The 14,269-nt window shown below is 43.0% G+C and overlaps 1 long non-coding RNA gene across 1 annotated transcript; it reads right to left on the bottom strand.

Annotated features, from left to right (window-relative positions):
* Positions 1-654: 654 nt before the first annotated feature.
* LOC115593179 (uncharacterized) lies at positions 655-12,659 on the bottom strand. Its single transcript, XR_003986263.1, has 3 exons — positions 12,614-12,659; positions 1,227-1,326; positions 655-1,158 (listed from the first exon to the last, which is right to left on the bottom strand). It is a non-coding gene; the product is annotated as an uncharacterized LOC115593179 (long non-coding RNA).
* Positions 12,660-14,269: the final 1,610 nt, after the last annotated feature.

Here is a 14,269-nt window from a genome sequence, read left to right as displayed (position 1 = left end):
GACCATGGGCCTAGGGGTAATAAAGCTAGTGCTGCTAGTGCAACCCAGCAGCAGGCCATCTCTACAGCTTTCTTAAGTTCTTCAAAATACAAAACTGAATTGAAGGATCAACAGACCAAGGAGCAGGCCTTAGATAGATGGATTAGACGCACAGGTTTACCACTCACAACAACTGAAGACAAGGACTTTGATGGAGATAGTAGATAGGAGACTAACATTTCCAAAGAAAACTAAAATGAGCAATTTGATTGATTGACAGTAGAAGACAGTAAGTTCAGTGTTGGGTGGTTATTTATTTCAATAATATTGTACTTCACCTTGAAAGAATGTCATGCATGCAGGGGGGAACAGGCCTAATGCTTATTTTATGTGAGATTATTTTTTATGAAAAAGCCACGGTCATGTTTTTGACATTACGAATAAAATAAAATACATGTTTTGTATTACAACCGTTAAATCTGTGTCTGTGTTTCATATTCGAACCTTAATACCATTCCATAACAGACTGATGGATACTTCCAATGACTGGAAATTCTGGAGAAACATTAAGTCGACTAAGTCCACTGTAGATTTAGTCGACTAAAATCTGCTAATATTTAGTCTACTAAAAATAGACTAAGACTAAAAGATTTCGGATGACTAAATGGTGTTTTATTCAAAAGAATAAGACTAAGACTAAATCAGAATTTGCTGTCAAAATTAACACTGCCTACCAGTACGCCATAGAGAACAGAGCTGGAAAAGAAAACACAAATGCTGATGCGTTTAGTGGCCTGCCATTGCCAGAGACGCCTGTCTCAATAAATGTGCCTCCAGAGAGTCTTTTTGTCAGAGACACCTGTCAAGGCAGCACAGGTCAAGCAGTGGACAGAGAAGGACCCAGTGCTGTCCAAAGTAAGCACTAGATGTGCACTCCAAATGGATAGACGCTCACATTATGGCCAACATAACAGCCCCCCCAACCACCGACAAGCTCAGACAAGTGTTCGCAATCCACGTGTGCCAGATACAGTGGTCATGGATAATGGTCCGACGTTCACCAGCGAGCTGGTTGGTGAGTTCATGGGACAGGATGGCATCCGTCACATTCAAAGAGCCCCTTTCCACCCAGCCTCGAATGGATTAGCAGAGCAAGCAGTCCAGGCGGTGAAGGAGGGTCTGAAGCAGATGAAAGATGACTCGCTCAGTATTAGACTTTCACATTTCCTGTTTAAATATCGCCTTACCTCACAGACCACTACAGCACGTTCTCCAGCAGAGATGTTGATGGGGTGTTGGCCTAAGTCAAAGTTGGACCTGCTGCATCCAGATACCAAGGTCTCTGTGCTGAAAAAGCAGGAAAAGCAGAAGGAGGGCCACAGTCAACATGCACCAGGAAGACAGCTGAAACCAGGTGACAACGTCTACTTGAAAAATTTCAGTAACAACTCTAATCAGCAATGGCTGCTCAGGGTTATCCTGATGCAGAGAGATGTGTGTCTGCCAAAGAGTAATGATTTGTGTCAGGCCTGGACTAAAAGGAGGACTCAGATGCAGAATGTGAACAGTTCAGGCAGGCTTTTATTCTGAGTATCACTTATCTTCTCTTAAGATAGAGAATTTTCATAGCCAGTTTTTGTCGCTCTAACTCTTCTATGATACACAGAGAAACAAGAAAAACACACAACAAAACCGGAGGAAAACCTCAAAACAAAAGGAACAAACAGAGAATCACTCCAAAAGGAGGCAAAGAAAAGGGCTGAGAACTAATCTACTCTTTGAGGATAAATACTATGAAAATTTGCAAACAAAAAACACTCCAACGGAGGAAGAAGAAAAGGCTATAAACTTAATCTGTGCTGCATAATAGAGCTGAAAAATGTATGAAACAAAAACCACTCCAACGGAGACAAGCAAAAACGCTATCAAACTTAAACTAGCTTCTAAACAGAACTGACAAAAATTACATCGAAAAATCAATCTTCAGATTTACAAACGTGGAGGCACTTGTCGTGGTTCAAGGGAAGGACTGTGGTCATAGGCCTGGGTACACGACTGAACGGAATACTCTGGCACAGGACAAAGGGAGACACGGACTATAAGACACATAAGGGTAATGGGGAACAGGTGCGAACAATTAGGGATCAGGGGAGACGTCAGACCAGTGACACATAAGAAAGGGCAAGTGACCTGAAACGAGAGGAGAGTTACTTTTCAAAATAAAACAGGAAATTCACGAGACAAAACTCCTGAGACGAGACACCTCTCACCGCGTGTCACAGTACCCCTCCATCAAGGGCAGACTCCTGACGGCCCAGACTGTTCAGGATGATCCTTATAGAAGTCATCAATGAGGCTAGGGTCTACGATGTGGCGAGAAGGGATCCATTGTCTCTCCTCTGGTCCGTAACCCTCCCAGTCCACTAGGTACTGTCTGCCCCAGCCCTGGCTGCGTACTGTCAACAACTGCTTAACTTTATAAACAGGACCGCCATCAATCAACTCAGGTGGCGGGGGAGGTGCGGCGGCTGGATCCACAGAGCTCTCTTTGGCTGGTTTCACCTGGCTTACATGGAAGGTCAGTTGAACTCGGAGGGACCGAGGCAGACAAAGCCGTACAGCTGCGGGGTCGACGATCCTGGTGATGGGAAATGGGCCCACGAACCGTGGCGCCAGCTTCCTGGATGGAACCTTGAGATGCAGGTCCTTGGCAGAGAGCCACACTCTCTGGCCTGGCTCATAGGCAGGAGCAGACCGTCTCTTGCGGTCTGCCGCTTTCTTGACACAACTGAACTGGGACGGGAACTGAGGCCCCTGCTCAGAAACGGTGTCTTTAGAGAATCCATGAACCCTGAACACGCTTTCACAGTTTCTGAACTGCACCTGAGTGGAGGTAAGAGCATGGAGGGGAGCAGCTATTGTGCTAAAGCCTATGTAGTATAGATGATGATTTTTCAATGTTGAAATGCCTACAATTAATCAACATCGTTTCAATAGCCCCATTCACACTGGCTTTTGGCTGGCTTTAGTACACCAGGTACACGAGGGGTGAAATCTCCGGCTCTGATCTGCCTCTGGAGGTAGTATCAGGGCTGTATTATTGGAGAACCGAACCAGTGTGAACAGTGTTGCTGCAGGTTTTTGTTCCAACCAGTCAAGAGCTCACAGTTTGAACAATCAAGTTTCTGAAGACTGAGATCAGTTTATTAAATGATTCAGGTCTGGTGTGCTGCTGCTTGGTTGAAGAGAAAACCTGCAGCCACACCAGCCCTTTGTGGAATAGTTTGGACATGCCTGCTTTAAAGCTACTGTGCTCTTATGTTCAGTTCATCTTGAACTGGGGTCCTATTTGTAATGTTTGTGTCCCCTGGATTTTCAATCAATAAAATGTTATTTGTATAGCCCTTTACAATAGCCAGACGGTACCCAAAGTGCTTTACATCAAAGCAATAAAATAATACAATAAAAACAATACCTAAAAACACAAGAAAGTGCTACAGTGCTGCAAGAAAACACAAGAAAGTGCTACTTGTGCTGCAGGGTGTTAAAGGCCCTCTAAAAGTGCATAAAGTAAAAAACAGGCAAAATAAGTGCACCTAAGAGCAGGACTACCCTAGTCAGAGTTAAATGCCAATCTAAAAAAGTATGTCTTCAGCTTTGATTTAAAAAGGCTGAGGTCAGTAGTGGTGCGAATGTCAGGGGGCAGTCTGTTCCACAGCCTGAGAGCTGTGACAGCAAAAGAACGATCGCCCCACTGTTTAAATCTTGACCTTGGGACCTCTAACAGGAGCTGGCCGGATATGGAAGTTAAATCAAGTCATTAATCAAGAGCATAGATTTTCAGTTTGAGAGCATGATTTCATTCCTTTTCAGTGACACAGCTCCTTCGCGTGCTCAGATTTTTTCTCCTCATGCTCACATTTTGTGCTTGCATTTAAATTACTTCTGCTTTCTTTCAAAATGTCTGCTTGAATTCAAAAATCACATGCCTGTGCTCACATTTGTCCTTCTTGCACACAAAAATTTCGCTCGCATTCAAATGTGCCCTCTGCGCGCTCAGATCTAAGTGCACACACTCAGAACACACACCTGCTCACAGGTCAAGTTCTGCTCTCGGATCTCTCCTCTGCTCACGGATTTTTCTTGTGTATCAACACTATCAACCAATAGAAGGCCGGCTACTGTTGACCAATCAGAATATCCCTGCTTCTTTGGGGATGCGTTTGCTGTACTTCAATGAGCGTCGCATACGGGCGGGCACTGTTTCTACCGGGTTTATCTACTTCCGTCCTCCAGGCTGTTAAATGTGGTGGTTCCCTTTATTTATGACGACTTTTGGAATAAAATATCAGTTAATCAATACACGAGCGCCCGTGCTTTTCATTACAGTAGCTACATCAACATAAAGTAGAACAATAGCGACTCTACTTTCGCCATATTAGCCAATAGCCAGCTGCCCAGGCAGCGGGATATGTTATATAGTATAAATACTGAGGGATTAGTATGTTTGAGACGATAGTACAGCGGTTAAGAACATCAATTTATGATGCTTTTTGCATCATGGGACGCTGGTTTGCATCCCGGCCCGGCGTACAGAGTTGGGTGTAAATGTACCGTATATTACCAAATAATAGCCGCGTGTCAATTAACCGCAGGGTCCCCTTTAAACGCCGATGCAGGTGTATATTTTGATAAATAACCGCTGGTTCCAAATAAATGCTGGGTCTAATTCATTTATTCTTTTTTAATCAAGGAAGAAGACGTGACCACTGACACTGTACGTTTTTCTTCTTCGCCTTTTTCACGCGTTGTGCTGCTTTCTGTCAGTCAGTATCACACTGATGATCGCCATGGCTCCAGTGCAGCAACAAAATAAAAAGTATGAATTGAAATTCAAACTTTGTCGTAAAATATGCAGAGGAAAACTCGGGAAAACCGTGAGTGACAGACAGCAGAGATGAGGAGTTTGCAGCGAGTGCTAGTTGGATGAATCGTTTCCTCCGCCGCAACTTGCAGGAGGATGCCAGATAATTCACCGAGAAGCTGGCGAAGTTTGTGACATTTTCATTCCGGATTTTGAGAGGAAGGAATTAAACGCCTGTCCCAAATAAACGCCTGGTCAGTTAAGTGATTGAAACAAATAAATGCCGCGGCTATTATTTGGTGTTTTACGGTATGATAGCTCGCTCGGCCGGGGAGAGAGACATGGATCACAGTGCTCAGCTGCAGACACAGAGAGGTGACGAGACGCGACTCATCATGACTGACAGGCATCAAGGCCACTCAGCGTTCCCTTACTGACCCGCCCCCAGATATTTCATTCACAAAAACAGGGCCTGTGGCAATTCTGGACAGCTGTTTTTTTTTTCTTTTTTTCTTCTTCTTCCTTCATGGGCCCCCTGACAAACGCTTAACAAGAGATGGTGGGTAAACATACGTGATTAAAAAGGTGTAATGAAAAATACGCTATGATGATAGAGTATTTTTCATTCATTACACGAGCGAGGGTGCCGGCCGGGCAGGGATGCGAACCAGCGTCCCATGATGCAAAAAGTAATATGAACAGGAGTTCTTAACTGCTGTACTATCATCACAGTCATGCTCACTTCTCACTATTTATACTATATAACATATCCCGCTGCCTGGGTAGCTGGCTATTGGCTAATATGGCGAAAGTAGAGCCGCTATTGTTCTACTTTATGTTGATGTATGTAGTTATTGTAATGAAAAGCACGGGCACTCGTGTATTGATTAACTGATATTTTATTCCAAAAGACGTCATAAAATAAAGGGAACCACCACATCTAACAGCCTGGAGGACGGAAGTAGATAAACCCGGTACAGTGCCCGTCCGTATGCGACGCTCCTTGAAGTACAGCGAACGCATCTGCAAAGAAGCGGGGATAATCTGATTGGTCAACAGTAGCCGGCCTTCTATTGGTTGACAGTGTTGATACACAAGAAAAATCCGTGAGCAGAGGAGAGATCCGAGAGCAGAACTTGACCTGTGAGCAGGTGTGTGTTCTGAGTGCGTGCACTTAGAACTGAGCGTGCAGAGGGCACATTTGAATGCGAGCGACATTTTTGTTTGCAAGAAGGAGAAATGTGAACACAGGCATGTGATTTTTTACTTTAAGCAGACATTTTGAAAGAAAGCAGAAGAAATTTAAATGCAAGCACAAAATGTGAGCATGAGGAGAAAAAATCTGAGCACGCGAAGGAGCTGTGTCACTGAAAAGGAATGAAATCATGCTCTCAAACTGAAAATCTATGCTCTTGATTAATGACTTGATTTAACTTCCATATATTACTCTCAAAGTTTGGAGAGAGGCTGAGCAATGTTTCTTTGCAATGGGAATGGGGTAGTTAGAAGCAATTGTATCTAGGGAGATACTCAGTGTTTGTATTCCTATGAGGATTGGGCTTTTTTTTTTTTTTGTATTTTTGTACGCAGACATGAGTGCGTATGTGTGGGTGGTTTTTTTTGTTTTTTTTAATTTGTTTTTTGTTTGTTTTTTTCTTCTTCTCCCCCCCTCTCCCCCCACGGCTCAGCAGATGATAGCGGGACAAGGGAGTGCCGATGAATGGTAGGAGCATCCGCCTCATCTCCTGGAATGTCAAGGGGATGAATAACAATGTTAAAAGCAACAAGGTAATATCACACTTGCAGGAACTTAAAGGAGATCTTTTTTTCCTGCAAGAGACACACTTGTGCAAATCTGAATCCTCCCGCATTAAGAAACCTTGGATGAGTCACCTTTTTCACTCAAGGTTTTCGGAGAGGGCTAGGGGTGCAGCCATCATCGTACACAAAGATGTTGCGTTTGAACCTTCCTCTGTTGTTTCTGACCCAAATGGGCGCTATGTCATGGTACAGGGCAAATTGCAGAATACTCCTGTGGTCCTGGCCTCAATATATGCTCCAACTTGGGACGACGATAAATTTATGTTCAAAATTCTTTCAAACATCCCAAACGCTGCAGGTCATCACATAATAATTGGAGGTGATTTTAACCAGGTCCAAGACCCTGATCTTGATAGATCATCCACCAAACAATCTAGCCTGTCTAAGGCGGCCAAGATGTTAAAGTTTCATGCAGATCAATTAGGCCTATCTGATCCTTGGAGAACTATGCACCCTTACACGAAAGCTTTCTCTTTTTTTTCACATGTCCATAGGTCCTACTCTCGGATCGACTTCTTCCTACTCGATAATAGATTGTTAGACAATATACAGTCATGCGAGTATAACAGCATAGTCATTTCCGATCACTCTCCTGTCTCTTTAAACATTAACCTTTCCCAGGGCAAATTGCCCGTCAAACCCTGGAGATTCAATTCCCACTTACTATCTGAACCGAAATTCAAGGACTTTCTAACCAATCAGATCAAGTTCTTCTTCCACACAAATGACACACCGGATATTGGTAGTGATGTACTTTGGGAGACCCTTAAAGCTTATTTGCGTGGTCAAATTATTTCTTTCATCTCTAGCTTTAGGAGGTCGGAGAGCTCTAAATTGAAACAAATATCAGACGAAATACAAAGGTTAGACACCCAAAACTCTGTCGACCCCTCAGATGCACCGTTTAAAAAATGAGTACAGCTCCAAGCTCAGTATAACTTGTTAACTTCTGGCCAGATTGAGAAACAACTCTTACACACCAAGCAACGTTTTTTCGAGCAGGGTGATAAAGCAGGCAAACTCCTAGCATACGAGCTGAGGCTGCTTCCAAGCTTATACCTAGGATTAGGTTAGCTTCTGATGACACCACATCCAACCCTACCGCCATTAACAATGCGTTTGCTGACTATTACTCTAAACTGTATTCCTCCGAAACCTCTCCGTGCGATTGGGAGGGCCCGAACCCCCTTGACCTGCTCACGTACCCTCAAATTGACCCAGTGGTTGCTCGGGTAAAAGGTCTGTTACCGCCCACAATGTCAGAGGCTTCAATTTCACTGCTATTAAAAAAGGACAAAGATCCGCTTCTTTGTAGTAGTTATAGGCCGATTTCCCTCCTGAACGTAGATTTTAAAATACTAGCGAAAGTTCTAGCTGGCCGTCTCCAGAGAGTCATGTCATCCTTGGTCAATCCTGACCAGACTAGCTTCATTTCAGGAAGGCATTCATCTTCAAACACACGTAGGTTATTCAATATTCTCTATTCTCCCTCTACTGATTCTCCAGAACTAGTTTTGAGCTTAGACGCTGAAAAAGCGTTCGACCGTGTAGAATGGCGATACCTTTTTCACGTTCTTAAGAAATTTGGCCTCAGCCCTGACTTTGTGGATTGGATAAAACTTCTCAATGCTTTCCCTTAGCCTCTGTCAGCACTAATGGTATTAAATCACGCCTATTCTCCCTGCACAGAGGCACTCGACAGGGTTGTCCCCTTTCCCCGCTACTGTTTGCCTTGGCAGTCGAGCCCCTGGCCATTTGGTTGCGGAGTGAGAACAGGTTCGAGGGTATCACGCGCCATGGGCAGCTTCACAAAATTTCTTTTTATGCTGATGATCTTTTACTGTACATATCCAACCCTTCTTCTAGTCTCCCAGTAATTTTAGATATTTTTGAAAAATTTGGGAAGTACTCCGGTTACAAACTTAATTTGGGAAAAAGTGATTACATACCAATTAATCTTGCCGCTGACCGTCTTCCGCATGGTCTTCCTCCTTTTAGGAAGGCCACAGACGGTCTTAAGTACCTTGGAATCCTAGTGACAAGATCATTTTCTGAACTATTTGCCAAAAATTATAACCCATTACTTGAACGTTGTAAATTAGATCTTGCCAGATGGTCCTCTCTCCCCCTCTCTTTGATTGGGCGGGTCAACTTGATAAAAATGTCACTACTTCCACGATTTCTTTACCTTTTCCAACACATACCTGTCTTCATAAGGAAATCTTTTTTTTCCAGTCTTGATCAGCTGATTGGTTCGTTTCTTTGGAGCAATAAAGGGGCACGAATTGGCCGAGCAGCTCTCCAGCTTCCTAAATCCCTAGGAGGATTGGCGCTCCCAGATTTCCGTTACTATTACTGGGCTTGTAACATCAACAAGCTTCTCCTCTGGAACACTGGTAAAGCAGTACCCGAATGTCCGCAGTGGGCTCTACTTGAAATTTCCTCATCACGTTCTTGCCTTTGGTCTGTGGTGTGCTCCCAGCTACCACTGTCTGTTAAACAGGTTAGTCCTAATCCAATTGTAACGAACACGCTGATGATTTGGAATCAATTCAGAAAAACTTTTGGCCTCCACATTCAGTCAGGTCAATCTCCAATTTTTCGTAATCACCTTTTTGCTCCTTCTAGCTCTGATCCAGCCTTTCGTACCTGGTCTGAGAAGGGCCTTGCGACGCTTAATGACCTTTTTTTTTTTAAATGGTGTTTTTTCCTCATTCTCTGACTTTGCAGCAAAGTACAATCTACCAAACACTCACCTTTTTCGTTTCTTTCAAATAAGACATTTTGTAAAATCTTGTTTCCCTCAGTTTCCTAGCAGTCCCCCAAACTCTCTTATTGATCAATTCTTAACCCTCAATCCCAGGAAGAAAGGACTCATAGGGATCATATACAAACAAATTTACACATTGTCCTCAAGTCATCTAACCTCACTAAGAGCTGTTCGGGGTCAGGACCTTGGAGTTCCCTTATCCGATGTGCAATGGGAGGGGATATTAAAAAATGTCCACTCGTCCTCTATTTGTGCGAGGCATAGCCTTCTTCAATGTAAAATTCTGCATAGAGCCTATTTTACTAATGCCAAACTGGCCAAAATCTATCCTGACAGAACAGACTCTTGCAACAGATATGGGCAGGCTCCTGCCGATCTGGTCCACATGCTTTTGTCTTGCCCTAAATTATCCGATTTTTGGGCAGCAATATTTGAAACGCTTAGTAAAACGGGTCAAATCATACTGTTTGATCCTCTCACGGCCCTCTTTGGTTTTTTCTCTCCACGCAATGTGCCTAAGTCCACACGAAAAATCATTGCATTCACCACATTACTAGCTTGAAGACTTATTCTTTTAAAATGGTCTCACGCTTCCCCCCCCCAACTCATAATAAATGGATTCAGGACGTACTGCAGTGTATTATGCTAGAGAAAATTAGGCTTTCCCTAAAAGGGTCCTCAAGCAGCTTCTATAAGATGTGGCAGCCCTTCATCACATACATTGACTCTCTGACTATTGTAGCAGAAACCAACTGAGCCTCCACCCTTCCACCCCCCCCCCCCCTTTTTTTTCCATTCATTAATTTATTTCTTGGGTGTGTATTGTATTTTGCTATATTACTTGTTTGTAACAATGTACCATTACGTTATTACTATGTATCCATATTTTTCCTAGTATCATGTTTTTTTTTGTTTGTTTTTTTTTTACTTTTTGTTTCCTTGTTTCTAATCTGTGCACTGCACGTGTATGTCGTAAGAGTGAATGGATTGAATGTGGGTGGGTGGGTGGGTGGGTGCCACTTCTGGGCTGATATAGGTTAATAAGAACTGGATCTTTTAACCTGTTCTGGAATCATTGCCTTTGTGAAAACTGAGATCCTGTCCGCTCTGTGAAAAAAACAATAAAGAAAGTTTGGATAAAAATTAAGGCCAAACTAAATAGGTAGGTTTAATTTATTTTAAGTCTCTTCTGAAGAGAATAAAGCTTCCTAATAGTTGGGTGAGAATGAAGCATTAAACATAGAATATAAGCTTTGAGCCAAACTGCAATGCTAGCTTAAATTTGTGTTGAAAAGCAGCTGATGCAGTATGAAGAGATGTTACAGTGAGAATGAATCGAAAAAGTCTGATTCAGACTGAGAAATTCAATAAATCTCAATATATTGATGATTTAAAACATTTCAATATTTGGAGTTCCTGGCTTGAATGAATGAATGAAAAGATAATAGTTAAAATGTTGGGAAACATACTGTGTGTGTGTTTTAGTTAAACTCATTGATAAATCTGTCTCTGTGTTGGCCCAGTTGATCTCAGTTGCCACGGTGATTGGTCCTGATAACGGACTGAGAGTTGATGATTTCAGCTGAGGCTCACCTCACATTATTATGCATTTCTCTGCAAAACAGTAACTGCTATCACTCAAATAGCGATAATGGTCGAAACTACGAGAGTCTTTTGAGCATTCTGTGAAGTTTTTGTGTGGTCAGAAATGTGTCTTATGGAGCAGTTTAGAAAAGTGGATGTGTTTGCTTGCCTCCAGATACTTTTCCTCTCAGTTTAATGGGACTCAATGCAGCAGTTGGTCGGTGTTCCTGTCACCGATAACCAACCGAGCCAAAAGTTTTTGGAGGAGGAGGAGGAGAAATTCCGGAAATCTGCTGAATGTACTGGAAAATGCATAAAACTATAAGGTTGAATGGTTGGGAATTTGCAGAAAAAGCAGAATTTTTCAAAAGCTGAAAAGGCAGAAAGGCTTAAAATTAACAGGTTAAATGGGCTAACAAAGTTGAACATTTTGATAGAACAGTTTCTGTCGCTGAACATAAAGCTGAATTTTGAAAAAGATGAAAAGAATAGAAAACTGCAAATCTATAAGCTGAAAGAGCTTAACATAGTGAACATTTTGATAGCTGAACATAAAGCTGAATGTTTGAGGGAGTTGGAAAGGCAGAAAGATGAATATCTGAAAAGGGTGAAAAGCTGTAGACTATGAGGGCTGAAAGAGCTTAAAATGGCTGCACATATGCTGGAGCAGTAGCAGAGCCAAAGATGAAAATGTCCCCATAAGAATGAATAGAAAAATACAATACACACCCATTATAAACTCAGAAGACAGGACAAGATTTTAAAAAACCGAATACAGGTCCAATAGTTCAAGGTTTGCTGACTCGTTTAAAGTTGGAATGGTGTCTCTAGCTCAAGGCTGCTCCTGGCCAAGTAGGTGCTTGAAAGAAGACACGTGATCAAGGGAAAATTTGGGTCCGGGGTACTAGCAAAGCAAAGCATCAGCTTTTTAACATCAACGCTGCGTTCCCAGCAGTATCGGGGTCAGCCGACGACTGCGAGAAACGGTGGTATTCGCCGCATTCTCATTCGAGGGCTGAGATTGCAGCCTACAAACGAGCCATTGAGAAAACAGGTGGGAATTAACATTGCTAATTTACAAAAGCCATATACAAAATAATCTTCATATTCACAGTCTTGGTAGACTGTTTTATCCCAAGTGCTAGATTGATATAAAGATGTTTAAATGTAAGGTAGCCTATGTTTTACATATTACATATATTACAGGAGCAGGTTCAGCACCAAAGCCTTTGGCCCCAGTCGTGTCAGTGGTGTACAGCGTGCTGGGGTCAGACACAAGTATAACTGGTGTTGAGGGTGCAGCTGACCCAGCTATGCTGTTATTGTCAGAGATAGAGGGGTAAGCATTATGCAATAATCATGTTACGGCTGGAGAAAACTAAAAGGGGGTGGACCCAAACGCAGACACACAGGAGGCAAGATAAGAGTGAACAAATAGCGAGCTTTAATAACACCAAAGCTGGGAGATACAAAAAAGACCAAGTGAACAAACTTTAAGGAGTCAAAAGACCAAAAAAACAAAGTAGCAAAATAACAATGCTAAACAAAGTCCAAATCCAAAAGAACAAAGTAAGAAATCAAAAGCCAAAACATACCATCAGGAAACACGGGAGAAGACGCAGGGAACATCACTGGGAAACACACACAACAAACTGACTAGGAGTGAGTGGAGAACAAAGACTTAAATGCACAGACACTGATGAGGGGATGAGGCGCAGGTGCGGAGAGAGAGGAGAGAAGAGGGCAGGTGAGATAACGAGGGGGAAGCACAGAGGAGATATAACGCTGGCAGACAGAGGGAGACAAACATGCACAAGGTGGAAGGGAAAAAACAGAGAAGACACTGACCAGACACAAAAGGGCATAGAAATCAAAACATAAGGCACAACCAGACACAGAACCATTGTAAATCAGACACTAAAATGTATGCATAGTGATATTTAATGAAAGAGGAAATGACACCCAGCTCCAAAAAACGTGTTCACAAATAAGGATCCTAATTACAATATCTCTCCCCTACAGGGAGGATCAACACCCAGAAGCTGCAGGCCCCCCTCTTCCTCTCCCATATCCTCTTCTCTCTCTTCCATGTTCTCCTCTTCCACCTCCACGTGCTCTTCCTCTTCCTGCAGCTCCTCTTCCAGCTGCAGCACCTCCCTCTTGGGGCTGTGGGTCTCTGTCACCTCCTGCCTGCCTTCCCCTCACCCATGATGGAGAAAAAAATTAAGCTGGAAATGCGTGTGCTTAGACGGCAAACTAAAGTTTTGAAAGAAAAAGAGAAGGTCATGAAATTGAAGACTCAATATTACAGTTAAACATGAATAAATGGCTTTGGATTAAATGTGGTTTGCTGTATTTTATATAATTTGTTCTTACCATTGTGTATTCACAAAGTGATCCCTGTATGCCAGTCTTTGTTTCACTTCATCCATGTGGAACACATTGTCATTATCATTACCATCATCACCATCATCACTATCATCATCATCACTATCATCCTCTGGCTGTGGGATATTCCTTTGTTGGCAAAGGTTGTGAAGAATACCACACACTAGCCTCTTTCACACTGCCGTTTGCATGCGGGGATCCTGCGCCAATTCTCCGCACCCTCCCCTGTGTGAAAGTTTCAGATGCAGACAGGGGGGAAATTTTGCTCCGGCACTGATCCACCTCTGGAGGTAGTATCAGGGCCGCATTATTGGTGAGCCGTCCCAGCATGAAAGGATAATCCGGAAGCACGGAGCAGGGGCGTGTCAGTCATGCAAGTCTGATAACTGTACAGGTCCTTCACAGTACTAAATACAGAGAAATGTCCCACAAAGCAACATTACAGGACCGAACAAAAGTAACGTAGTAACTGTAACTGTCTTTGGCAACTTATATGAGGAAAACAAATACCACAGCTGTATATGGAGAAGCGTCCGTCCTCCCGCCTGTCCTACCGACTCTTCCTCACATTTCTGCTCAAAAAACAGCGTCTGTCACAGGCAAAAAACTTTAACTCACCGAGTGTTTGTGATGAAAATAAATCACCGCGACCGTCAGTTCTCCGGACCGAGACTTCAGGGAACTTCCACCCAGAAAACAGCGTCCTTCCCCACGAGTGAGGAGTCAGACAGCGTCCTGTTTACTGATGGTGATTATGTATAATTATGTAATTTAGCGCGAAAAATTTAACTCACTTTCCAGGATGTTTGGTGGGTCAGGATCTCAATCACTACACATTATAACAGCATCCATATGATTATAAA

Source organism: Sparus aurata, chromosome 12, assembly GCF_900880675.1.
Source record: "Sparus aurata chromosome 12, fSpaAur1.1, whole genome shotgun sequence".
In the NCBI taxonomy this organism is placed as follows: domain Eukaryota; kingdom Metazoa; phylum Chordata; class Actinopteri; order Spariformes; family Sparidae; genus Sparus; species Sparus aurata.
This window is presented reverse-complemented; position numbering and strand designations above follow the sequence as displayed.